The sequence below is a fragment of the Sturnira hondurensis genome, unplaced genomic scaffold (genome assembly GCF_014824575.4).
Source record: "Sturnira hondurensis isolate 20B ecotype Veracruz unplaced genomic scaffold, ASM1482457v3 Scaffold0019947, whole genome shotgun sequence".
NCBI lineage: Eukaryota > Metazoa > Chordata > Mammalia > Chiroptera > Phyllostomidae > Sturnira > Sturnira hondurensis.
Window position 1 is genome coordinate 46,376 of NW_028092578.1, and position 27,360 is coordinate 73,735.

Genomic DNA, 27,360 nt, shown 5'->3' on the forward strand with positions numbered 1-27,360 from the left:
CGTTGTCAGCCACAACAGTCAGACTCTGCTGGACAGGGTCTGCAATAGTTGTTCATGGTACTTTATTATCCTTTTAGTGTCCATGGGATTAATAGTGATGCTTCCTATTTCATTTCTGATATTAGCAATTTATGTCTTCTCTATTTTCATCTTGGTTAGCCTGCAGAGGGATTTATCACTTTTACTGATATTTTCAAAGAACCAGCTTTTGGGTTTTTTTTTTAGCTTTTTTTTCTTTTAAAGATTTTATTTATTTATCTTTAGAGAGGAAGGGAAGGAGAGAAGGAGAGAAATATCAATGTATGGTTGCCTCTCGTGAGTCCCCTGCCGGGAACTGGCCTGCAACCCAGGCATGTGCCCTGACTGGGAATCGAACCGGGGTCGTGTAGTTCGCAGGCCCGCGCTCAATCCACTGAGCTATACGAGCCAGGGCAGTTGGCTTAATCCACTTTGACTATCTGAGTCTTTTAATTGACACATTTAGACCATTCACATTTAAAATGATTATTGATATGGTTGAATTAATATCTAACATTTTGTAATTGTTTTCTATTCATTGTCATTGTTCTTGGTTTCTATATTGTCTTCCACTCCTTTTCTGCCTTCCTGGTTTTAATTGAGCTTTTTATCAGTTTTTCTCCTCTCCTAGCATATCATTGTACTTAAAAACATTTTACTAGTTGCCCTAGAGTTTGCTATATATATTTACAATAAATCTAAGTCCACTTTCAAATAATACTATCACTTTATTGGTAATACAAATACCTTATGCACAGTATCCCCAATTCCTCTCTTCTGTCCTTTATAATATTGCTGTCATTCATTCCACTTACCCATATATTATAATCACTGAATACATTTTTGCTATTATTTTAAACAAACTGCTATCTGCAAGATCAATTAAGAATATTAAAAATAAAATATTTTATTTTACCGTCATTTATTATTTCCCTAATGTCCTTCCTTTCTTTATGTAGTTCTGAATTTCTGATCTATATCATTTTCCTTTTCCTTAAAGCACATCTTTTAACATTTCTTGCAAGTCAGGTATACTGGTGATAAATTACCTCACTTTTTGTTTATCTGAGGTCTTTATTTCTCCTCATTTTTGAAGGATTTTTGATGGATGCAGAATTCTAGGTAAGCGGTATTTTTTTCCAACACGTTACATATTCCACTTCACTCTTTTCTTGCATATTTTCTGAACAGAATTCTAATGTGATTCTTATTCTTGCTCCTCCATAGGTTTTATTTTTCATCTGGCCTCTTTCCAGATTTTCTCTTTGATTTTGATTTTCTACAGTTGAATATGATATGCCCCAGTGTAGATTTTAAAAAATTATCCTGCTTGATGTTCTTTGAACATCCTAGATTTGTTGTTGGTGTCTGCCATTAATTTGGAAGAATTCTCCACCAGTGTTAGTTTAAATATTTCTTCCATTACTTTTTCTCATCCTTATCCCCCTGGTATTCCCATTACATGCATATATATTACACCTTTTGTAATTGTCTGTAGTTCTTGGACATTATGTTTTATCTTTTCATTTTGAAAAATTTCTTTTGTCATATTGGGGAATTTTATTGTCATATCTTCTAGCTCATTAATATCACCTACTTTGTCCAATCTGTTAACAAGCCCATCAAAAACATTCTTCATTTATGTTATAGTGTTTTTGATTTCTAGCATTTCCTTTTGATTCTTTCTTAGAGTTTTTATCTCTTGGTTTGCATTACTCATCTGTTCTTGCATGTTGTTCACTTTTTCATTAGAGCCCTCAGCGTATTGATCATAGTTATTTTAAATTCCAGATCAAATACCATATTTTGCTGTGTATATTGCACATTGTTCTGCCCAAATGTTTGAGGGAAAAATAAGGATGCACATTATACATGGGTAGTACTAATTCCATATCTATATAAATGGTTTTAATTCTTTTATTTATGCTTATGCATTAAAAGTGTAACTCTAGAAAGTAATAATGATATTTGTATGGAAAACAATCCCTTGGAATATGATCATCGGTTTTGTCAAACTTTTAAAATTGAATTAAAAAAATAAAACAAAATATTTTTTGCTGAAAGTTTGGGTCAAAAACATGGGTGTGCATTATATGTAGCAAAACATGGTTGTTTCAAAATGTCTGCCATATTTGAGTCTGGTTCTGATGCTTGCTTTGTCTTTACAGAATATGTTTTTTAAAAATAGATTAAGCATGCTTTATACCTTTTTTGTTGAAAGGCTGACATGCTGTATTGGGTGAAAGAACCACAGTAGATTGTTTTTAGTATGCGGTTTTATGTTTACCTGGGTAGGATTAGGCTGTGTTTACTGTTTGCCATAGTTGTACGTGCCAGAGGCTAAAATTTCCTTTAGTGTTTTTTTTTTTGCCTCTCCTATCATCTTTGAGTTTCTCTAGGTAGATGTTTGTTCTTATATAGGATCTGAGGCCTGTGTACTTCTTTTAGCTGTCACCCACTGTTATTACACAGGTCCACTATTGATGTGGTGGTACGGCTGAGGGGAAGAGAAGCATTCTATAGTCCTATGATTAGCTGTTACTCTTTTAGTGAGCTTGTCTCCCTGGGTTGTGACCTTTACAAGTGCTTCTCAGCTTCCCTACACTTCCTTTTAGCTGAGACTGAAAGCTAGAAGGGGCTAGAGTTGGGTATTTCCCTCCCCGCTGGTCAGCTAGGCTTTGGTAAAACTCAAGTCATTTAGGCTCTAGTAAACTGGTTTCCTGCCCTTCAGGACAAGTCTTGGTTGAGGAAAACAGTGCTCTGGACATATTTCAGAAAGGTTGCTTTGCCCCTCCCCCTGCTGTTAAGAAGGAGGGGTTTCCCCCCCCCAATTGTTATGGTGACGGTGATGACTTGGTTGGGCTCCTAGAGGCAAAACTCATGAAAGGGTGGAGTCCCCTTAAGGAAAGCCCTTAGTTTTAACTCTCAAAGTAGTCCATATTCAAGGTACAGCTTGTAGAAATTTGTCAGATTACAGTTTGTGTTCCTACTCATCCTGGCACCAACTGTGGGTTTCTGCTATTAGACTTCTGGTACATTGTGTTTTTCTTTATATGTCTGTCTCTCTAGTTTTCAGGGCAACAGTTTGCTCTGTGACCACATTTCTATGATGGATCAAAGGAGCTGTTTTTAGTTCATTTTATTTATTGCTGTGAAGATGAGAATGCCTTCCATACACTTTTAAAAAAGAGATTATATATATCTATGTGTGTGTATATTTAATCATCACCTGAACATATATTTATGAATGAGAAAGAGAGAGAAAAAGAGAGAGAAACATGGATGTGAGAGGGAGAGACATTGATTGGTTGTCTCCCATATGCACCCTGACTGGGGATGGAACCTGCAGCCTAGGTATGTGCTCTGACTGGGAATTGAACCCACAACACTTGGGTGCATGGGATGATATTCCAATCAGCTGAGCCACCCTGCTGGGGTGCCTCCCATACTCTTCACAAGTTGAACTGGAAACTGAAAGTCTTTGCCTTGGTTTTTAAAGTGTGAGGGTTTGATAGTCCCACAATATTGTGTGTTCACATACTGGTTACCATTCACACAGAGAAAAGGATATTGTATGTGTGTGTTTTTAAATAACAGCTTAGTTCTGACTGGTATAGCTCAGTGGATTGAGCATGAGGCTGTGAACCAAAGGGTCACTGGCTTGATTCTCAGTCAGGGCACATTCGTGGGTTGCAGACCAGGTCCCTAGTGGGGGCCACGTGAGAGGCAACTACACATTGATGTTTCTCTCCCTCTCTTTCTCCCTCCCTTCCCCTCTGTCTAAAAATAAATAAATAAAACCTTTAAAAAATAACAGCTCAATCACATTTTAAATATGTTGTTATTATTTTTGCTTCCACTTAAATTGCATGTTTTATTTCTCCCATCCCTAGCAATAGCACAGAAGCCCCATCATACCTTTCCAAAACTAGTTTTTAGTAGTCTAGGATTATGGCAACCATTGTCAAAGCAACTGATGCTAAGGGCTCCTAAATCCTGGCACAAATGTGCCTGCAAAACAGATGGAAGGAAACAGTGCACTGACCCAAATGCTTCATGTGGCAGCTTGACTTGACAATGCAATTTGCATCCTTAAAACTGACAGTCTGGAGAGGGTAAGGGTAGTGTGAGGGAGAGCGTGAAATTGAAATTGTCTATTATGAGCTCACCCTTTCCACATTAAGTAAGAGACCAAGAGAGAAGTGTTTCCAACATTTCACCACATATATTTCTTCCTATGCAGTTGAAGCTGAGAGTGCCATGTAAATGGGTCACTGCAAAATGCAGCAATTTAATTTTTTTCCAGTCAAGAAACAGACCAGCATGATCTCATTTCTATTAACTTTTGAAGATTTACAGTGGTTAAAGTATTTTTGCTCCTATATGAAGGTTTAAAAATCAGTTAGTTCATAATACAAGAGCAACCATTTTCGCCATTGAGTAAAAGTAAAAACTGAGATTCTTGTTTAAATTAGTCCAAAGTGGTATTTAGGAACTCAGTTGCAGGCTGCTGTGCTGACACCATTACAAACAAAAGTATATGGTTGGGCCAGGTTTTGTTTTGGTTCTCTTTTCAGTATCCACTGCTCATGGATGAATTTCTGGAAATGTTCCAATTGTGAGGCAGGGATCTGTTTGGATTTCACCATGGGTGCACTCCTTGGGTTGAATGCTGGAGGGGAGAGGCACATTTTGCTAGCTACCTAGTAGTCATCAAGGTAAAAAATTTGTCATCTCCTCCTTGGTATTCCATTCCCTGGAAATCTACTAGGTACTGCAAGATACCTGTAATACCACCAAATCTTTTTGTTACTGTAAAACAGTCCATTGGAGTGCCAGGGAAGTCTCTGCCCATTGGCTACAATGGAAGCGGGGGGAGAGTCTTATAACAAGCAGAAATCTAGAGATATGAATGGATAGGGCCTGAGCATGCATGGAAAGCTAAAAAGATAAATGGATAGGGCCTGAGTGCACCAAAAGCTAGAAAAATAATTGGATTTTATAAGAGCCTTCCCCTTCCTGACCCTATAAGAACTGCGAGCTTGAGCAGGAGGATTGCAATGGTCCTTGACACAGGAGTCCACCACTCTCCCAGGTTGGGTGGCATCTGAATAAACCTATTTCCTTTTGCACCAGCACCTGCCTCACAAGTTTGGCTTTTTGTGGCAACAGGCAGCTGAACCTTCATTTGTCTGCTTGGTAACACTTTCACATCTTTCTTTTTTTTATAATTTAATTTTTAAAAAATTTTATTTATTTATTTATCTTTAGAGGGGAAGGAGAGAGGGAGAGAGACATCAATGTATGGTTGCCTTTCGCGCGTCCCCTGCTGGGAGCTGGCCTGCAGGGAACTGGCGTGCAACCCAGGCATGTGCCCTGACTGGGAATTGAACCGCAATCCTCTGGTTCGCAGGCCTGTGCTCAATCCACTGAGCTACACCAGCCAGGGCCACTTTCACATCTTTCGATCCTTGTGACGTATGTGTAACAATTTCCAATGTGGCTCCAATTTTTAAATAGTTGTAAGCAAACTATTCCAGCAGGGACATTCTCTTAATTATTTTATGTTCTTGTCCTGCCTCTGTCTGTGAAGTGAGATTTATCTTTCTCTTGTTCTGGAGTTAGAAAGTTTTCTCCTCTTCTGTGCCTTGGCAATGAAGAACATATTTCATTATATCTAGATTTTCATAGACTACTAGAATTTCTACAGCTCTGATTTCTAAAGCCCTTTGTGTATCTTCAACTCCAAAACAGTGCTTGCCAGTGTCATGACTGATGTCATCAAAGTATCATCCTATTAATTTCTTCTCTTGAATGAATTTCACGTTGAAGAGGACTCCAGTAAATAACTCGATAGCTTCATTGAATCAATTTTTGTCACCATAGGATATATCAAGTAATTAAAAAATCTTTGATTGCAATATTTGAGCAAACATATCAGATTGATTTAGTTCAGTTTTAAAATCAGCTGCTCCAGCTAAAATGAGACCAGCCGCATTCACTTTGTCCCTGGAAATAAACAGCTGCAAGTTTTCCATTTTTATTTTTATTTTTTATTTTTTATTTTTTTAAAATTTTATTTATTTATCTTTAGAAGGGAAGGGAAGGAAAGGAGAGAGGGAGAGAAATATCAATGTATGGTTGCTTCTCGTGCGTGCCCTGCTGGGAACTGGTCCCTGCTGGGAACTGGCCTGCAACCCAGGCATGTTCTCTGACTGGGAATCGAACCTCGATCTTTTGGTTCACAGGCCCATGCTCAATCCACTGAGCTATACCAGCCAGGGCCAGTTTTCCATTTTTTAAAAATATTTTATTTATTTATTTTTAGAGAGAGGGTAAGGGAGGGAGAAAGAAAAGGAGAGAAACATCAGTGTGTGGTTGACTTGCACATGGCCCCTACTGGGGACCTGACCCACATCCCAGGCATGTGCCCTGACTGGGAATCAAACTGATGACCCTTTGGCTCACAGCCTGCACTTACTTTTTCATTTTTAAACTGGCAAAACACAAGGCTGTCTGACCTCATTTACCATGTTTTTTTTTTTTTTTAGATCCACAGTAGATTTGTGCAGAACTTCTCTTGTGTTTCCTTGAAGTATGCCAAAAAGTGCACCACTACCATCTATTACAGTGAAGTCAAACTTGTTATCATCTGAAAGTAGTGCTGTAAGGGCTTACATATGGAATTTGTGTTTACATAAATACAACAATATATTAATTGGTTTGAAAGGTTCAAAGTTACTGTTGACTTTCTTTTCTTGTCCTTCTTCTGTTACAATTGTACCATGGTAAACCAGGTCACTTGGAAGTACTTTGTTATAAAGTTTGAGTCTTTGTCGTACAGATATAATGGCTCCCAGGACTGAAAGGTGGTTTGCTTGTGACTTAATGTTAGATGCAGTCCCAAACTCATCTGCCAACATTTTTGCCACTTATGAAATCTGGTCTTTGGGAAAAATGATCAATGATATCTTGCTTGTGCCATTGCCATGGGCTGCCTCCAAGGTCTTAATCAGCTTCTTTTATTAGCTTTATTTTTATTGTTTACACTATTACAAGTGTCCCCATTCCCCTCCTCCTTTGCCCACTTCCCCTCTGGCCATCACCACACTGTTGTCTGTGCTTGTAGGTTATACATGTATATTCTTTAGCTAATGCCTTCACCTTATTTCATCCAGTTCCCCTCTTCCCTCTGACAGCTGTCAGTATGTTCCATATATCCATGCCTTTGTTTCCATTTTGTTCATTAGTTTATTTTGTTCATTATATTCCTTATATAAGTGAGGTCATGTGGTATTTGTCTTTCACTGACTGGCTTATTTCACTTAGCATAATCATCTCCGGGTCTATCCATGCTGTCACAAAAGGCAAGAGTTCCTTCTTTTTTTATGGCCTAGGGATATTCCATTGTGTAAATGTACCACAGCATTTTCATCCACTCATCTACTGATGGGTGCTTGAGCTGTTTTCAGATCTTACCTATTGTGTATAATGCTGCTATTGTAACAGGGAATAAAAACTTTTCCCTAGCTGGTATGACTCATTGGATTGAGCGCCAGTGTGTGAACCAAAGGGTCACAGGTTTGATTCCCAGTCAGGGCACATGCCTGGGTTGTGGGCCAGGTCCCCAGTAGGGGGGTGTGAGAAGCAACCACACGTTGATGTTTCTTTCCCTCTTTTCTTCTTCCCTTCCTCTCTCTCTAAAAATACAATAAATAAACAAAATAAACTTTATACTACTATGACTTACCACAAAATGGAATTAGAATAAAATGTACTAACAAACTGATAAAAAGAACTCACATACTGACAGTTGCCTTAATAAATGTATTGCAGGCATCAGCAGTTCCTATTCCTGCTTGTACAAGAAATCACCTTGACCACAACTTCAGGTAATACAGATTACCCAAGTACAGGAATTTGGCTGGCACTGACCAGTTCCAGTATGCTGACATTAAATATCCATATCAGGACCAGCAAGGATGCTGCCTGCACGTCCACAGATTCTCTGCTTGATCTTTTTGTTCTGCTTTTCCTCTCCCTTCCTATAAAAACCACTTCCTGCACTGAGATGTTAAGATGAGCTTTGAGATGAGAGCCCCACATCTTCCAGGTTGCTGCACCTGAATAAAACCTCTTTCCTTTTTCATCAGCACCTGTTTCATGATTTTGGCTTTTGTTGCAGGGGGCAGCCAAACCTTGGTTTCAGTTACACTGTGAACACAGGTGTGCATATGTTCTTTCCAGTTTATGTTTCAGAATTCTTAGGATATATTTCCAGGAGCAGGATCACTGGATCAAAAGGCAGTTCCATTCTTAATATTTTGAGGAAATTCCCTACTGTCTTACACAGTGGCTGCACTAGTCTGCATTTCCACCAACAGAGCATGAGGGTTCCCTTTCCTCCACAGCCTCTCCAACCCTTGTTGTTTGTTGATTTATTCATGATGGCCATTCTGACAGTTGTGAGGTGATATCTCATTGTTGTTTTAATTTACATCTCTCTAATAGCTAGAGATGTTGTGCATCTTTTCATATGTCTATGGGTCACTGTATGTCCTCTTTGGAGAAATGTCTATTCAGATCTTTTTCCAATTGTTTAAATGGATTGTCTCCCTGGTGTTGAGTTGTATAAGTTCTTTATATATTTTTAAAATAACCCATTATCAGATTATCACTGGCAAATATCTCCTCGTTCTTGTCAACAGCACTGGGTCATCTGCTATCTTGTTGCCTCCTCCTCCCTAAGGGCCCAGTCCTGGACAATAATGGCTGTTTCTCGCCAGTGGTGACTCCTTGGTGCAGCTCTGATGTAGGACACTGGCTCCCAGTCTTCCAGCAGCTGCATTTGTTGTGATCCACTCACCTAGGGCCTGTGACATCACTTAGTCCACATCTAAAAAAGATCAATCACTTTTATTTTTTCCTTTGCTTATTGTATTGTATGTATCTGATAAGTTTTACACTTGATCTTAGCCAAAAGGCCTAGAAACGATCTGTATGTATCTTACAAGTTTTATGTTGCCTTAAATCCCAAGATAGAGAATAAAAGGATGAATGAATAACAAAAAAGACAGTTTAAAGCAGAGAAAAAAGAATCCATTTAATTGGTACAGGTACAAGAATAAATGAAAAAGACTTGGTTCCTACCCAATGGTTTAGTATACTTAATTTTTATCCGGAAATATTGAATGGAGGTATGTTAAAGTGGACCCTTAGTTTAATAAAATATCCAAGATATGGGGTTATTTTGGTTAATGGAATATTATGAACTGAGAATGAACATACAACCTATGTTTTTGTTTATTTCCACCTTTTCTATTGAAGAGAAATATAAAAACATGCACTAGTATATATTTTCTCTCAAATACAAAGAATTTATTTAAGCGATTTGAATATTTGATTCAATGAATTTCATTATAGCCACTTGTCAGCTGCGTGTCTTGGGTATATTATTTAACCTCTCTCTGTTTGAGTTTCCTCATCTGCAAAAAGAATAATGGTAATTTATGCATATTGCTTAGCACAGTACTTGTTACGCAGTAAGTCCTCAGAAAATTGTAGCTGTTGTTATTGTCATTGTTCATTGTTACAAATGTAGAACTCCCAGCAGGAAACTGCAGGTACTTACTGTGAAGGTAAGGGACACAAAAATTCCATCACAAAACAGTTAGGTTTCATTGGAAGGCCATGGTTTATGACCTTTCTTGACAAATAAGTGATCCACACTTCAAGCATATAAAATTTCAGGGTGGAGGGAGACAACAACTGGGCAGGCTAAGTTGAAAAAGGAGGAGTGAAAGGAGGAAAAGACAAGAGAGAAAGAGAAAAGACCTTAATAAATTGGATAGGTGAAAAGGGGGGAACAAGAACAGAACAAGGAAAGATGTAGGGTCAGAAGTGAACATGGGAGGTTTTGGGGATCTGCTGTGAAGTTGTAGTGTCTCAGAGTTAGCATTCTGAAAATCAAGTTTCATTGTCAGAAGACTGTACTTAGAAAAGACAGACAACTGAATGTGTGCTGACCTCTGGAACTTTCTAGGAAAATAAAAAAATAAAAAGTCAACAAAAGAAGAACTCTTCCCTGGCAATTTGCCCTTTCCTAGAATAAATCTGCAATTATATGAGCCAAAATTCCTACATAGTGTGATTATATTTAATTGAGATGTGATGTATAATATTAGAAGACTACCAGTGGTGAGGGAGAATAAATCATGCTTGTACAAAGGGCCCTGAAATGTCAAAGGAATATTAAGAGTTTTTTGAAAGCCATTTGTCTATTGCCTGTGAATTAAGGTCTTCCCATGGTTCTCAGGGAAAAGAATGGTGAAAAGAAGCAAAGTGAGTCTAATGGACCTCAATTTCTTGCCTTGGATTTGGTTGCTACTCTTGGATGGTTACCTAATGACTCGTGAAGCTCTCTTTCCTTACCTCTTCACACTCCTGTCTTGATCAGGATGGCGGTCAGCTTTTTTGTTTCTTGTTTTGAGTCAATGGACAGAACATTCTTTTAAGCTGAAGGTTAAGTAGAATTTTGGAACTACAGAATGTATTCACCCAATGGAAGAAAAGGTTTGGCCACAGAGACCCCCGAAGTCTAAATCTCTATGTTAAATAAATAGCAGAAGGACCAATTTAACACCTTGCAGTATTTCTGTATAACTCCCTTTTGGAATTGAGGTTTTGCTGTGGTGGGTGGATTCATAGAATTCATTAGATATTCTTGGACATTTTTGTGATTAAAATGAAAAAAAAAGGAACTATCTGGATGTTTATTGGGGGTCTTGGAATTGGAGATCTAGGCCAGGGCCAATTACATTATGAGACTCCCCTCCCTGTTTTGGCTTTTCCTCCTTTCTTAGCAATATTTCAATCCTGGTGCAATACGTTAAGGTGACAAGTTGAGTTAATAGGAGGGTATGCCAGAGAGAAAAAGAGAAAAGACAGCTCTATTGCTTGACCTTGTGATGGGAGGTGTGGAAGGAGCTGTAAGGAACTCATTTGCAAGTGGACCTGAGTTCTGTTTTTCCTTTCTCTTATAAAGCCCAGCTGGCCAAAGCGATCATTTTGTGTCCCATGACTACCACCCAGAGGAAATGCTGAACAACCAGCCCCAGTTACCATCCAGCTCACTAAACATGATCCACAGCTCTAGTCCAAGCTGTTGGATTTCTTTCTCCCCTAGGTCTCCACAGCCTCCTTTTCCAATTCCTATTTAAAATCATCCTTTGGTTCCTCATTTGTCTCCCTTGTTCAAGGGAGGAGTGGATGGAGACTCTTCCTTGTTCCCTACCTTGCCTCCATTTCCATCCCCCCAGACAATGATCCTTGGGCCTGGAATAGAAGAAAATTGTACTTCAAGTCTATAATTCTCACAACTGTACTTCAAACTTACAATTCCCCAATTGTCTAGGGATTGTGGTTTGGATGGGTTTAGGTATATCAAGTATGTACCCAAGCCTTAATGCCACCACTTTAATCTTGTGTCCTCTGATATTGAAAGTAAAATCACATGTAGGAAACATCTTTTGTATTTCTACAGTCTAAAATATTGGGAATTCAGGCAGTCACCTTAAGACCCACCCTTTGTGTGGCCAGGGTGGGGAGGATACAGATCATTACAGGTGAAAATTATATTTATATCATTGTGCTTAGGGTCCTTCTCCCATAGTTCCATGCTGATATCTGAGAAGGAGAGAGTGTGGCATTGCTCAAGGCAAACCATAAATTATCAATTTCAAATTGAATATTTATTGTTGAACAATTTCCAAACAAATAACCTGCTTTCCAAAAAAAAAAAGCCAGTTCAACACAATCAGAGCTAATTTTTGCTCATGGGTCACACCATTGGTTGGCAGACTTGGCTTCACAAGGAGAGTAGGAGAAATGAGGGCTATGTTAGTCAAAGCACAATTGACCTTTTGTGAGGAGAGTACAAATTGCTTCACTTACTGAAGGCCTGAACTTACGGACACTAGGAGACTGAATGCCTTCAGGGGAGGTTGATTACTTTTCCTAAAGATAAAATGGCTCAGAAATGAGGCTTTTGTGGGAGCTTTGAGTTTTTCAGCCCTTTGAAGGAAAAAGTTTTGGGCAGGATACAGGTGTACTACTGAGGAGCTGAACCTGGGATGATGTGCACTGTCCATAGCTGGAAGAACCAGGGCTCAGGGGAGGGCATAGCTGCCAAGAGGCTCTCTTCTCCAGGATGAACTTTATGTGCTTTCTTGGGCTGGCCACTCTGTACTTTAAGCCTTCATGCCAAATCTCTAAAATGAAGGGAGTGGACTACATGACCTCAAAAGCTCCTTTCAGTATGGAGAGACTACTGTGGTTTCTTCCTGTAAGCTTAGTACAGAAGAGAAAGACACTTTGCTTAGAAGAGCCACGTGGCAAAATGGGACTGGTTCTCTGTGGTTGCCAGCCTTTTGCTGCAGAGCCCATGAACATTTGTATCACTTGCCAAATGTGGATAACTTGTCTGAGGGTTCCACAAAGGAAAGTGAGAATATGCCTCTTAAGAAAGATGATCTGCTTGAGGCAAGGATTCACTCCAAATAGAACACCCTACTACCTTGGTTTAATAAGAGGAGGGGCCTGACTGGTGTGGCTCAGTGGATTGAGCACCAGACTATGAAGCAGAAGGTCGCTGGTTCGATTCCCAGTCAGGGCACATGCCTACACGCCTGGGTTGCAGGCCAGGTTCCCCAGTGTGGGGAGTGCAAGAGGCAACCACACATTGATGTTTCTCTTTCTCTCTTTCTCTCTCCCTTCCCCTCTGTGTAAAAATAAATAAATAAATAAATAAAAATTTAAAAAAATAAGAGGAGAGAGCATAAGGCAAGTCTTAAATGAGAAATAAAAGTTATGGTGTGCAACATTCTTAGGTTGTAGGTTATGTTACCACCGTAACTGACTCCAGAGGTGTCCACTAAAATTTTTCAAAACCCCAGTCCATACCCTGGAATATGGGAAGTCAAATGAGACCAAAGGAACATATCAATCAGGAAGTCCAGTGATAGGCTCTATTTTTATTATATTTTATTGATTATGCTATTACAGTTGTCACAATTTTTCCCCTTTTGTCCCCCTCCACCCAACACCTCCACTCCCTCAAGCCATCCCCATTCCATTGTTCATGTCCATGCATCACGCATATAAGTTCTTTGGCTACTCCATTTTCTGTACTATATTTTACATCCCCAGGGCTATTCTGTACCTACCTATTTGTACTTCTTGTTTTTAAAGATTTTTAAAGAACAGAAAGCAAGTGTTGGTGAGAATTTGGAAGTAGTTGGAACCTTGTGCATTACTGGTGGGAATGTAAGTGGTGCAGCCACTTGGGAAAACAGTAAGATGGTTCCTCAAAAAATTAAACATAGAATTATCATATGATACAGCAATTGCACTTCTGGATATATACCCCAAACAACTGAGAGCAGGGACTTGGACAGATTTTTGTATGCAGATGCTTATAGCAGCATTATTCACAATAGTCAAAAGCTGGAGGCAACCCAAATGTCCATCAATGGATGGCTGGGTAAACAAAATGTGATATGTCCATAAGTGGAATATTATTCAGCCTCAAAAAGGATGAAATGACAACATGTGTTACAATATAGATGAATCTTGAAGACATTAAGCTAAGTGAAATTAGGCAGACAAAAGGACACAAAAGGACACAAAAGGACAAATATTGTATGATTCCATTTATATGAGATACCTAGAATAGTGAAATTTATAAAGAGAAAGGAAAATGGTAGTTCCCAGGGGCTGGAAGAAGTGTTATTGGGAAGTTATTGTTTAATGGGCATGGGGTTTCAGTTTGGGAAGATGGTGGTGATGATTGCACAAAAAATGTGAATGTACTTAATGCCACTAAACTGTACACTTAAAAATGGTTAAGATGGGCCCTGGCTGGTGTAGCTCAGTGGATTGAGCATGGGCCTGCGAATCAAAGGATCACAGTTCAATTCCCAGTCAGGGCACATGCCTGGGCTGCAGGCCAGTTCCCATCAGGGCATACGTGAGAGGCAACCATGCATTGATATTTCTCTCCCTCTCTCCTTCCCTTCCCGTCTAAAGATAAATAAATAAAATCTTTAAAAAATGGTTAGATGGTAAATTTTATGTTATATGTATTTTACCACAATAAAATATTAGTCTTAATTCTTGTGAGAATGATTTTGTTTACAGATATTGGCACTAGATGTCTAGTTATTTAGAGATAGGTAGAGATATCTAGAGTAAGTAGTTGAAGTTAGGAGCTTAAATGTAGGTTCTTCTGGATTCTAAACTCTTCCTCTTGGTGGATTAATCAGTTAATAATATAGATAGATAAGGGTACTTAACTAATGAATTGCCTAAAGAATATTAGTATAAGGAGTTGAAGCCTTGAATTGGAGAACATATCCTTCTTAATCTAACTTTATATTTCATGTTGAAAGAACTCATAAATCTAGAATAGTGGTAACTAGTTTACAGACAATATCTAAAGATAACTACTAATACTCATTGATGTCAGGAAGCTGAAAAAGACATTCTCCTCAAATATAAATTTGTTTTCTTTTGGAACAATGGGTTAGTACCATAGATGTGGCAGACCTAGATGATTAGTTAGCTATAGATAACTAGTGATAACTAAACCAATTCAAACTGGGAAGGTGAAGACCACACTCATCTTATGTCTATATTCTTATTCCTTCTTCTGATAATGAGTTAATTGTACAGTTTTCTAGTGGGATCTAGTAATTTGTTAACTAGAACTACCTAGAGTAAACCAGAAAAACGAGGTGTAGATGTTCAAGGGATTTCTGGGCTGACTGAGGGAAAATATATGCCCACAAGGTGGCCGTAGGACACAACTCTGTTTGGGGGAAGGCTTGACAGTTTCGAGGCTGGGAAAGTCCTTCACAACATGATTTGTCAAGAGACTAAGGCTCCTGGGTACCACCATTTGAAATGGGAGGGAGGCAAGTTAACTCCTGGGGGAGAAGGGCATCAGCAAAGTGCTTAAGTGTCTGAGTGATATCATTTAGCACCATGTTGGAGAGTATCCGGGTCAGAGGGCACCGAAGGGCATCAGTGACTTGTGGTCTCTATGGCCCAGGGTTTATCTTATGGTTAGCAGAGGTAACATATTGGGCACACTTTCATGGGGGGGGGGCTATATAAAGTAGCGGAGCTCTAAATGGCTAAAAATATGGTTATTTCAGTTATGTAAAAAGTGATTGGATATGTAAACATTTGAGTTTGTCTCTAGCAAGCTTTCGAGGTAATAGGTCTCAGCCTGCAGGAAAGAAAGAAACTATTTAGGAGCTAACAGAGGCCATTTCTGGCTCACTTATATAAGTCGAAGTCACCAAGCTGAAAAACACTATCTTTTCAATACTAAATTCGTATTTCCTGTTGGAATAAAATATTAGTACTAGAGATAACTAGCAATACCTAGGCAACTACTTTACCAGAGTTAACTAGAGGTGACTAAGAAAATTGATGAATCCTGAGAGTTGTAAAATCACTCTTCTAAACACTCTCTCCTTATCTCTTGTTTGAATAATGAGTTAATATGATAGCTAATGGTACCTAAGTGACAAGTAGCAATATAAGATGATCATTACATGAGACCAGGAAGTAGAAAACAAGTTACTGGGTCAGTTTATAAGTCATACTTAGGTAACTTTTATCAGAAATATCTACATATAAGAAAATACACTGGTATATCAATGAGAGAGAAAACATCCGTCCTTTTCACATCCAAACTTTTATGTCTTTTTAGAATGTGGAAATAGTACCATAAATAACTACATTTACCATGTTTAGACATCTATAGATAACTAGATATTATTTAAATGACTAGGTGAATGCAGGGGAGCTTAAAACACATTTCTCAATTCATCTTTTATTATTGAAAGAATGTGTTGGTAATATAGGTCATTAATTACTGGTGATTGGATAACTCTTTAACTAGAGGCAACTGGAGAAAGCTAGAAGAGTAATTAAAACCAGGATGTTAAAAAGCAGATTTTTCTGAAATGCAACTTTCTTCTTGAAAAAGGATATTGGAAAGTCAGATAATTAGTAAGTCATAGAGTGGTAGAGAAATAGTGGTATCTATGTAAATATTCAACCAGAGATAACTAGGTATAACTGGAAAATTACTTGAAGCCCAAATGCTGAAAAACATATCTCATCTCCAAAATCTTTTTAAAAGGGAGAATGAATTAGTGCTTTAAATAATTAGTGGTATAGAGTTAATTATGGCTATCTAGAGATGTGAATCAATGGGTGTGAAAAACACAACTTTACCAACTATAAATCCTCATTTCTTGCTGGAAAAATTAGTTACTGGTACAAATTTTCATTGTACTTTTGCAAGTACTTAACCAGAAAAAACCAGAGATGTTAAGAATAACTAATTGGAGGGAGGAAGCTAAAAGCCAAGTTCTTTTTAACTCTAAATTCTCTTTACATGCTAGATCCATATATATCTAATAATGATTATTCTTTCATCAGTTAGGAACAAATGATGATGATCAGAATAATGAGTTGAAACCAGAAGGCTGAAGAAAAGTGGTTAAATGCAAGAATTTGCAGTAATTCTTCTCAATACCACACTCTTATCCACTGTGTGAATAATGAGTTAGTACCACAGATAGATACTTATACCCAGGAAACTAGTTAATTGGAAATAACTGAAGAGATATGTAGATGAATACAGGGAAAGAAAACATTTTTTTTTTACCACTAAGTTCCTATTTCTTGTTTGCATAATCAGTTGGTTCTATATAAGTAGTTGCACCTAGGTAACTACTGAACCGGGGACAACTTAAAATAGAAAAATGAGACAACTCCAGAAGCTGGAAAACACATTTTTTGCAATTCTACATCCCTATTTAAAAAATGAATTTGTAGTATTTGTCTAGTGATAACTAACTGGGTGGTAAAGTAGAATTAATTAGAAATAACTTGCCCTGGCTGGTGTAGCTCAGTGGATTGAGCATGGGCCTTCGAACTAAGGGATCACGGTTTGATCCCCAGTCAGGGCACATGCCTGGGTTGCAAGCCATCTCCTGGCAGGGGATGCATGAGAGGCAACCATACATTGATATTTCTCTGCCTCTCTCCTTCCCTTTCCCTCTAAAAATAAATGAATAAAAAAAGAAATAACTGGAGGAAATATTTAAAACACAATTTAAAAAATGACTTGCCACTCTGATTTCTTATTTCTTCTTATAATAATTGATTAATACTATAGATAGTTGGTGTACCTCTTTCATCAGTTAACTAGATGTAATGATTAATTAGAACAAGTAATACTGGAAACCTGGAAGTTGAAACAGTCTTGTAATACTATGTTCTAATTCCTTGCTGGAACAGTGCCTTAGACCTGTATTGCTTAGAACTGAGACTCTAGACTAGCACCTAAAAAATCCAGGTATCTAGGGATAACTAGAGATAATTAGAATGACTAGAGTAAGCCAGGAAGCTGAAGAACATTCTTCTGAATTCTAATGAGTCACATTTTTTTACTGGCATAATGCGTTATTACTAGAGCAAGACGACATGTCCACCATCCTAGAAGTGGCCAGTGTTTTTATTATCTCAAGTAGTGGAGAGAGAGATGTAAGCCTTAAAAGGATTTATATTAGCTATAGACAAAAGGGATGGTAGAAGCTGAAGTGGGGAAGTTCTGGGATAGATTCAGAGTCCAGGGAAGAAGTGTTTGCTCCCTGGATAGGTTGTGGGCAAGTTTGTAAATTCATGTGTAAATGAGAATTGAAAGCTCCTGGGATGTGGGGGGCACCTGACTGTATTCTCTCTTTGAATAGTCGCTGGAAATAGCCACCTGGAAGTTAATCCGAAATTCCAGTAGTTATACAAGAATATGAGAAGGCTTTTGTCACAGTTGGTCCACAAGCTAACTGTCTCTTTCTCTCACTCTCAGGCCCTGCTGTAATTTAGTTTAGAACATCTTGGAATTTTTTCTTGCCAGAAATATAGGAGAGGAAACAACATCAACATTTATGAAGTATTCTTGTCAAACTGTTTAACCTGAATTGATTTGATATGTTTGTAGATCTGCTCTGCGGTTGATTGGGAATACAGGGGATGCAGGAAGAAATTAAATGAAACCATAATAAAACAAAGAGTAATCCAGAAGTTGGGGCAATCTACAAGACAACGTTTCAAAAAGTCAATGTCATGGGAGGGGAAAGGGTGGGAAATGGATGTGTTATGGATTAAAAGAATTTGAAAAGATATAATATCTAAATGCAGCACAGATGTAGTGTGTGAATGAGATACCCATTTTTAAAATAGCTGCAAGACGTTTGGGGCAATTGAAAAAATTTGAATGTGGACAGTGATGACAGTGACGACAGTGTTATGATGACACTGTCATGATGACAGTGTTACATTATTGTTAATTTTTAAAGATGTGGTAATAGCATCGTGATTATGTAGGAACATTTCCTTTTTTAAGGAGATGGATAATGAAAGTATTTAGAGATATAAGTGTTATGACAACTGTAACTTATTTTCATAAGGTTCAGGAGATAGAAACAGTAAATATGTTATTTTAACATGTTTGAAATATAGGTGAAGGTGTGCTGGGGCATTATTTGTAGTATTCCTTCAACTTTCCTGTGTGTTTGAATGATTTGACAAAAAAATCAATTGGAGAAAAAAGACTATAGTAAATATTTCCAGACAGGGTACACGATCCCATCATAAAATCTATTTTCAAGAAAAGTATATAAACTGTCATTTGTAATACATTTAAGAGGATTCTCTAAATAAGTCCAAATCATTAGTGAAGCACTAGATTCGTGTTCTGTAAGTTATGCATCAACAAAAGTTAGTATTGTGCCTAGGGAAGTCTGTATATATACTGGTTAAAACAGGGAAAGGTAGGATCACTAAAATGCCTCTTAAGGGTCTTGTCATGACAGTGAACCCCAGCAAATCCAGCAGAAACATTGCATACAGCTAGCAAATGACCTTGAGCAGAGGACCCAGTTAAGCCACACCTAGACTCCAATGTAAGGAAACTTTGATAAAATAAACTTATGTTAGTTTCAGCAGTGACGTTTGTGATAATTTGCTACACAGCTACAGAAAATTAACACAGACTTTGCAGAAGGTGGAGCCAACATCCAGATATATGGATGTAAAAGGTATAAATTTCTCTATTGTTATCTAGATCTAGATCAGGGATGGCAAACAAGTTTCTTCTTCTCTTCCTGTGTCAAGTGATAACCTTCTGGATTGTCACATGGTAGATGGACACCAGAGATGTCCACATCCTAATCCCTGCATCCTGGGAATATGTTACATTATGTGCCAAATAGGGCTTCACAGGTATAATTAAGATCACAGACCTTGAAATAGGCTGATTATCCTGGATTAACTGAGTGGGCCCAAACTAATCACATGAGTTTTTAAAAAGAAAATAATTGGTTTTATTTATTTATTTATTTATTTATTAAAAATACTTTATTGATTATGTTATCACAGTTGTCCCAATTTTTCTCCCATTTCCCCCCTTCATTCAGTACCCCTAAGTCCTTCCAGCAATACCCCCCACCTTAGTTCATGTCCATGGGACACACATACAAGTTCTTTGGCTACTCCATTTTCTATACTGTTCTTAACAATCCCTGTCTATTCAGTACCTACCAATTTGTACTTTGTAATCCCTATACCTTTCCCCCAGTTTCCCCTTTCCTCTTCCCAACTGATAACCTTCCATGTGATCTGCATACCTATGATTCTGTCTCTGTTCTTCTTGTTTGCTTAGTTTGTTATTTAGATTCAATTGTTGATAGTTGTGAATTTATTGCCATTTTAATGTTTGCAGTTTTTAGCTTCTTTTTCTTAAATAAGTCCTTTTAACATTTCATGTAATAATGGCTGGTGATTATGAACTCCTTTAGTTTTACCTTGTCTGGAAAGCACTTTATCTGGCCTTCTATTCTAAATGTAGCATTGCTAGATAGCATTACAGTCTAGAATAATTTAGACTGTAGGTCCTTGCTTTTCATCACTTTAAGTAAATCATCTAGTTACTCTGGATTAATTACTGGAAATAGAAAAGTACTACAAATACTGCTGTTATTCTTAGACCAACAGCAAACCCCCAGCAAGAGTTTGACTATTATAGGGAAAGCTCACATTTGTCAAGTTAAGCCATCAAAGCATAAAGCACTTGGCCCTTTCTTCTTTAAATGTGGTCTGATCAATCTGGAAGGAAAATATAAGAGGATTTTCCACTGGAGGTATAATTTGTCTTTTCAGCAGTATAGCTGTGATTAGAAAGTGTTTTGCCTTTTTTTTCCCGACTAAACATACAAAAATATACCTCCTGGAGGACATTTTAAAAAAAACCCAATGCTTTAAAATTAACAATGAGTAAAAAAGAACAAAGGACTTTGTTATGTCAAACTAACCCTTTTGCCCATAACAATGATAAATTCTGGCAAAAATAAAGAAAACTATTTGCAGACATTAGAGAGTAATCTTAAGGAGGTAGAAAGTGGAGGGCATGCATCATGCCACTGGAAGAAGAGAAATATAGGTTACAACCACATCTAGAAGGTTTGTTCTACTGAAATAAGCCCCAGTCTGCATGGCATGGGCCAGTAGAAAGCTGCAGTCTTAATGGCCTTTGGTGTCAGAGAACAGCATACAGGATTGTTGAATTGACTGTAAATGTAGGGAAGAAACCAGGAAAAGATGGTTCCACAAGGAGTGGGAGGAGGGAAGTTCTCAAATCTGCATATAAACTTTCCTCAAATTCTTGACAGACTCTTGAATTGAGAGTACATGTGTGGTGTTAAAATCTAAGGGGAACAGAGGCAAAGCAACAACTGGAAGGCTGGAAGATCTGAGCCAGAATTTCAACTGTGCCCACCACAGTGGAGACAGAAATAGGAATCGAATTCAACCCAGATAGACTAGACAAGACATCGGGGTTACCACTGAACCCATGAAAAGGTCACACTTTAGGAGTAAAAGGTGTATTCTGAACTAAGAGATTCTCCCTAAGATGAAAGGTAAAACTAAATAGACCTGTCCTTAAAGAGGATAGAATCTGTCAATAATTTAACTACTTGCTAGGACAAAATTCAACATGGTTTAGAGTAAACTAATAGAAAATCCAGATTCACAGTGTCCACAGTAGTCAATGAATGAATGAATGATTAAATAATGAAAGTAAAAAAACCCCAAAATTCTCCTAAATTGATCTGTACATTTAATGTAATTCCTATAAAATTCCAGCAATGTTTGTAGCAGATATGCTCAAGCATATTCTAATATTTATATGAAAAAGAAATTGACTCAGAAGAGCTAGAACAGTTTTTAAAAAGAATGATGAAGAATCATTTACCAGATATTAAGTTCTGTTATATACCTATTGCAAGTTAAAAAGTGTAGTACTGACAGAAGGATAGAAACAAAGATCTATAGAAAAGAATAATGAGGACAGACATAGACCAGCACAAATACGCTTAACTGATTTTTGTCAAAGCTGCTAAAGCAATTCAATGGAGGAAAGATAGACTTTTAAACATATGATATTGGAGCAACTGGACATCCACAGGTAAAAATCTGAACTTTGAACTAAAACTCACATCTTGTAGGACAATCAACTCAAAATGAATCATGGCTTAAATGTAAAATTTTAAATTCTAAAGCTTTAGAAAAAACACAAGAGAAAATATTTGAAACATAAGCCTATAAAATGAGATAAAAATGTGATCCATAAAAGAAAAAATTGATAACTTGAATTTCACAAAAATTAAAAGCCATCTGCTTTGTGAAAATCCTTTAAAGAGGATGGAAGACAACCTACAGTTTGGAGAGAATGTATTTTTTAGTATAATTTATTGATTATGCTGTTACAGTTGTCCCAATTCTTTCCCTTTGCCCCTCTCCACCCAGTACTCCCTTTCTCTCCAGCAACCCCCCTCCTTAGTTCATGTTCATGGGTCATACATATAAGTTCTTTGGCTTCTCTATTTCCTATACTATTCTCAACCTCCCCCTGTCTATTTTGTTCCTACCAATTATGCTTCTTGATTCCTGCACCATTTCTCCTTTTCTGCCACCTCCCAGCCGATAACCCTCTAAATGATCCCTATAACTGTGATTCTGTTTCTGTTCTGGTTGTTTGCTTAGTTTGTTTTTGTTTTTATATTTTAGATTCAGTTGTTGATACTTGAGAATTTGTTGTCGTTTTACTGTTCATTGTTTTTATCTTCTTCTTTTTCTTAAATAAGTCCCTTTAACCTTTCATGTAATAATGGCTTGGTGATGATGAACTCCTTTAGCTTTACCTTGTCTGCGAAGCACTTTATTTGCCCTTCCATTCTAAATGATAGTTTTGCTGGATAGAGTAATAATCTATGTTGTAGGTCCTGGCTTTTCATCACTTGGAATACTTCTTGTCAGCCCCTTCTTATCTGTAAGGATTCTCTTGAGAAATCAGCTGACAGTCTGATGGGGACTCCTTTGCAGGTAACTCTCTGCTTTTCTCTTGCTGCTTTTAAGAGACTCTCTTTAGCTTTAAACCTTGGCATTTGTGTCTTGGTTTGGCCCTCTTCAGGTCCAATTTGATGGGGACTTTCTGTGCTTCATGGACTTGCATCTCTATTTCCTTCACCAAATTAGGGAAGTTTTCTTTTGTTACTTTTTCAAATAGATTTCCAATTTCTTGCTCTTTTTCTTCTCCTTTTGGATCTTCTGCGACATGAATGTTGGCCCACTTGAAGTTGTTCCAGAGGCTACTTATACTACCTTCATTTTTTTTGAAAAATTTCTTAAAGATTTTATTTATTTATTTTTAGAGAGAAGGGAAGGGAGAGAGAAAGAAAGGGAGAGAAACATAGATATGTGGTTACTTCTTGCATGCCCCCAACTGGGGGCCCAGCCTGCAACCCAGGCATGTGCCCTGACTGGGAATTGAACTGGTGACTCTTTGGTTTGCAGGCCAGCACTCAATTCACTGAGCCACGCCAGCCAGGGCTATTTTCCTGAAATATTTAATTCTGTAAAACTAAATTTTGAAATGTGGCTATCTTGTTCCTTCACATCATTTCCAGTGTCATAAAGGAGTAAATGCATTATTTTATATGTGTATTTGTGTCTATGCCTGTTCATATTTGCATGTGTAGTGGTGCATATGCATTTAGAGTTGTCATTTGCAATCAATTCACTTTTACATTTTCCACGATTTTATATTACTCATAGAATTGGCACATGATAAACACATCAGTGTTTTTTTTTTTACAGATACTCCATTTTAAATACTGATAGTAATAATTACACTAACAGCATTGGTTATTACTTGTGTGGTGGGGTGGGGGGTTTAGTTGATGAATTAAATTCAGACTATGCAGATGACCTGCTGAATGAGGAGGCACAGGCCACCCACAAGGGGTCAGCAGGGAGCTCACATTTTGGGGAAGTAAAAACTTCACAGTTATTTTGAAAGATGGTGCAGTTTCAATACACTCACACAAAGGCAGTAAAGTCACATGACTTCTTACTTACTGGTCCCAGAAGTAAGGTAAGAATGAGCTGAGATAAGGGCATTCCTCTGTCCCAGGTCACCAGCCCGGGAGAGAGCAAAGTAACAAGAACCTATTACTCATAAGGCAGTTGGGACACCGTCACTCATTTTCCTTGGCTTCAACTCTCTAAATAGTTATTTTTAAAGGTGCCCTGGGAAAAGCAAGGCAGGAACTTTTGGTGGGAATCCTAAGCTCAGGTTCTTAATTATATGACAAAACTTTGGGTGTGAGCAGGGTTGTCATACTGTTAAGATGCCTAGGCAACAATTCTAAATAGCTCTTTTCTCCTCATGGTACTGTACCTCCAGGCCTGGTGTTAGACACTATGAGCATCAAGTCTTTTACTCCTCACAGCAACAGTATGTAGTAGCTGTTGGTCCTATCCTCACCTTTCTACCTTTTCCAACCATGAAGTATTATACATCTCAGCTGCGTTAAGGAGTTAAAATCAGGTAAAATCAAATCAAAGTATGAAGTCAACAAATCTTTTTTTCCTTTTTCTCTTTTTTTATTTAATTCTTGTTCAAGTACAGTTTTCTGTCTTGTATTCCCATCCCTGACCCCCCAGTGCTCCCCACCTCCCTCCCATTTCCGCCCCCCACCTTAGTTATTGTCCATGTGTCCTTTATACTTGTCCATGTGAGTCCTTCTGAAGTCAACAAATCTTTACAACACAATTATTTGATAAAGTGGAATGCCAAGTATGAAAGAGGGACATTTTAAAGATTATGAAGCAATAACCAAATCAGAAAGAAAACAGGACCACAGAATTAAGAAAAAGAGGAAACCCAGTGGGTGTAGCTCAGTGGATTGAGTGTGGGCCTGCAAACCAAAAGATCACGGTTTGATTCCCAGTCAGGGCACATGCCTGGGTTGCAGGCCAGTTCCCAGCAAGGGACTCAAGAGAGGCAACCATACATTGATGTTTCTCTCCTTCTATCCTTCCCTTCCCCTCTAAAGATAAATAAATAAAATCTTTTTTAAAAAAGAAAGAAAAAAGAAAAAGAGGAAACAAGAGAATAGGGGAAATGTTTGCAATGAATGATAGCTAAGTCCTAGCTATTTAAAATTGTTTTAGAAATTATTAAACTGTGGCAGAATATCACCAAATGTCCCAGTATCCAAAGGGGAAGAGGATAAACATTGTAGGACAAAAATCACAGAGAAGACAGCACTCAAAAAAGTTGTAAACCTCATTATGTAACAAGCAAGTACAAATCCAACAAATGCTACTTTAAACCTATTTAACAAACAAAAATAAATTTTAAATAATAAAACATAATATTTGTGAGGCTGTGAGAAAATCTATTAGTTGTACGTGGCCATAATAATAGTCAACATTTACTGTGCCCACCTTCCTCATAACATTTCTATGCAAGAGAACTATTTTTTCTCCCATTTCATATATCAGATGACTGTGGCTCAGAAAAAGACAGGTACATAGTCCACCATCACACAGCTAGTATGGACAGAGCCAGCTGAATACAGCTTTGTGGGAATCAAAATGCCCATGTTCTTAACCAAAACCAGGCACTGCCCCTCACATCAATATGTAACAAAATGAAGAAGTTTTACTTCTTCACTTACATATTTCAGGCCTGGAATATTTTCCTAAAAATTTAAAAGAAAAAAAGCTATATGTACAAATATGTTCATTCATTCAAATGATATCTGCTGATCTCTCATTTTGTAGCAGGAAAACAACCTTATACAAATTATAAGACATAAATGTAGATATTAAGATGAAAACTGTGGTAAAATGTTTGAAAGCATTTGTGAAATAATGTTGAATGGGAAAACGACGCCATGCAATCAGGTATTGAAAACATTTGTTCACTGAGCGAGGTCTAAGAGCTGAACTGGGTCAGAAAAGTTATGTGATAGGGGAAAATTCGTTTAAAAATAGGGTATATTTTGTTTAACATAATATATCTAAAACATTCTGTTAGCGTGTAAATGATATACAAATGCAAATAAAATATCTTACTTTTTTGCACTAAGGTTTTGAAACTGCATGTGTATTTCACAATTATGGTGCATCTTCTCCATGTGCCTAAAGTACTGAGTTAGCAAGTGACAGATCTAGAATTTATTTATTTATTTATTTATGCTTTTAAAATAAACTTCTTTAATTTAATTTTTGTTCAAGTAAAGTTTTCTGTCTTTTATTCCCATCCCAGCCCACCCCCCCAGTGCTCCCTACCTCCCTCCCATTTCCACCCCTCTTTGTTTTTGTCCATGTGTCCTTTATACTTGTTCCTGCAAATCCTTCCCCTTTTCCCCCTGAAATTCCCTCCCCTCTCCCCTCTGGTCACTGTCCCCCTGTTCTCTATTTCAGTGTCTTTGGTTATATTTTGCTTGCTTGTTTGTTTTGTTCTTTAGCTTCCTGTTAAAGGTGAGATCATATGGTATTTGTCTTTCAATACATGATATCAAACTGTATTACAGATCTAGAATTTAAATGTAGGGCACTTGGCTCCAACACTGTTGCCTTACTCACATGCATGTTGTCTACTAATGAGGCACACTTTAGAGTACATTTAAGAAACACTTGGATATTGTTAGGCAACATATTAAATCTTAATCACTATCAAATTCAGTCAGTGTAACCCTGTAATTCTCTGAGGCACAGACAGAAGATTTTTTCCAAGTTCCTGCTGAACCTTTTCTTGGAGTCAACTTTCTCTGGGGCTTGCTGTCTAATCTAGGACTCCAGGTCAGCTTTATGTTAAAGCCCTTCCAAGGGAATGCCTCAGGCATGATTTCTCTCTGTGATGGGTACAAATGGTACAGCTGATCTGTTCACTTTACTTAGACTGGTGGAAGAAAAGAAGCATGGCCTTCCTTACCAGACTGGCCTAGTCCTGCTCACCAGAATTGTGCTGGGTTCTTGGGTGCCTGGCTGTTTCCTGTACGTTATGATCAGTTTGGAAGGGGAAGAAAACTACACAGTTGCCTGTGAGTGGCTTTTCCACCAGAAAGAAATCTTTTCCTATTACTTTTAATGTGGAATTTTATTATTTCCATACTTGAACTGAATAATTCTTTGTCAACTATTACAACTCTGGATACGATACTGTAGTTTGGACAAAGACTGCTTTTGAAAAGAGGGAGTCTTCTTATTTTTTCTGTTACTAATTAGTGCTTATATTTTATAGATATAAACTCATTATTTCTACCTTTTAACACTTGGTCTCTGCTTAGCATTCTGTTGCTGTAAAACCACACCAAAATTTGGAGGTTTAAACAGTCATTTTATTTAGTTTACGATTTTGTGGGTTTAGGAATTTATACACTACTAATCCCACTTGGCACACAAAATCAGGAACACAGAGAATCCACATCTTTATCTGATGTGAATACATAAACTTGTATTTTACGTATTCTGAAAATACTGAATATACAATATTTATATTCAGAAAATACATAAACTTGCCTTAAAAACACAATGCACTGACTTTCTTCATTTCTTCAATTCATTTGATGGACAGTTGCTAAACTTCTCTTGAAGATATGCTTTGAAAATAAAACTGTACTTGAGCAAGAATTAAATAAAAAAATTAATAAATAATTGGAATCTGGCAGAAAAACACTTTAGAAACTGTCATAGAATGCACATAGCTTGGAAGACAGGGAATACAAAATGAATGCTGAAGATAGGGACTCATAGGAAGTCAAAGCCAAGCCAGAGGAAAGCACAGGTGGAGGAGGCAAGCACGGCATGGGCGACGTCGGGGTTCTGGGCTGCAACGGCGCCAGAGGATCC

At 37.7% G+C, this 27,360-nt stretch overlaps 1 pseudogene; it reads right to left on the reverse strand.

Moving 5' to 3' along the window:
- Positions 1 to 4,717: 4,717 nt before the first annotated feature.
- Positions 4,718 to 27,360, reverse strand: part of LOC118974890 (eukaryotic peptide chain release factor subunit 1-like) — a 40,136-nt pseudogene continuing 17,493 nt past the window's right edge.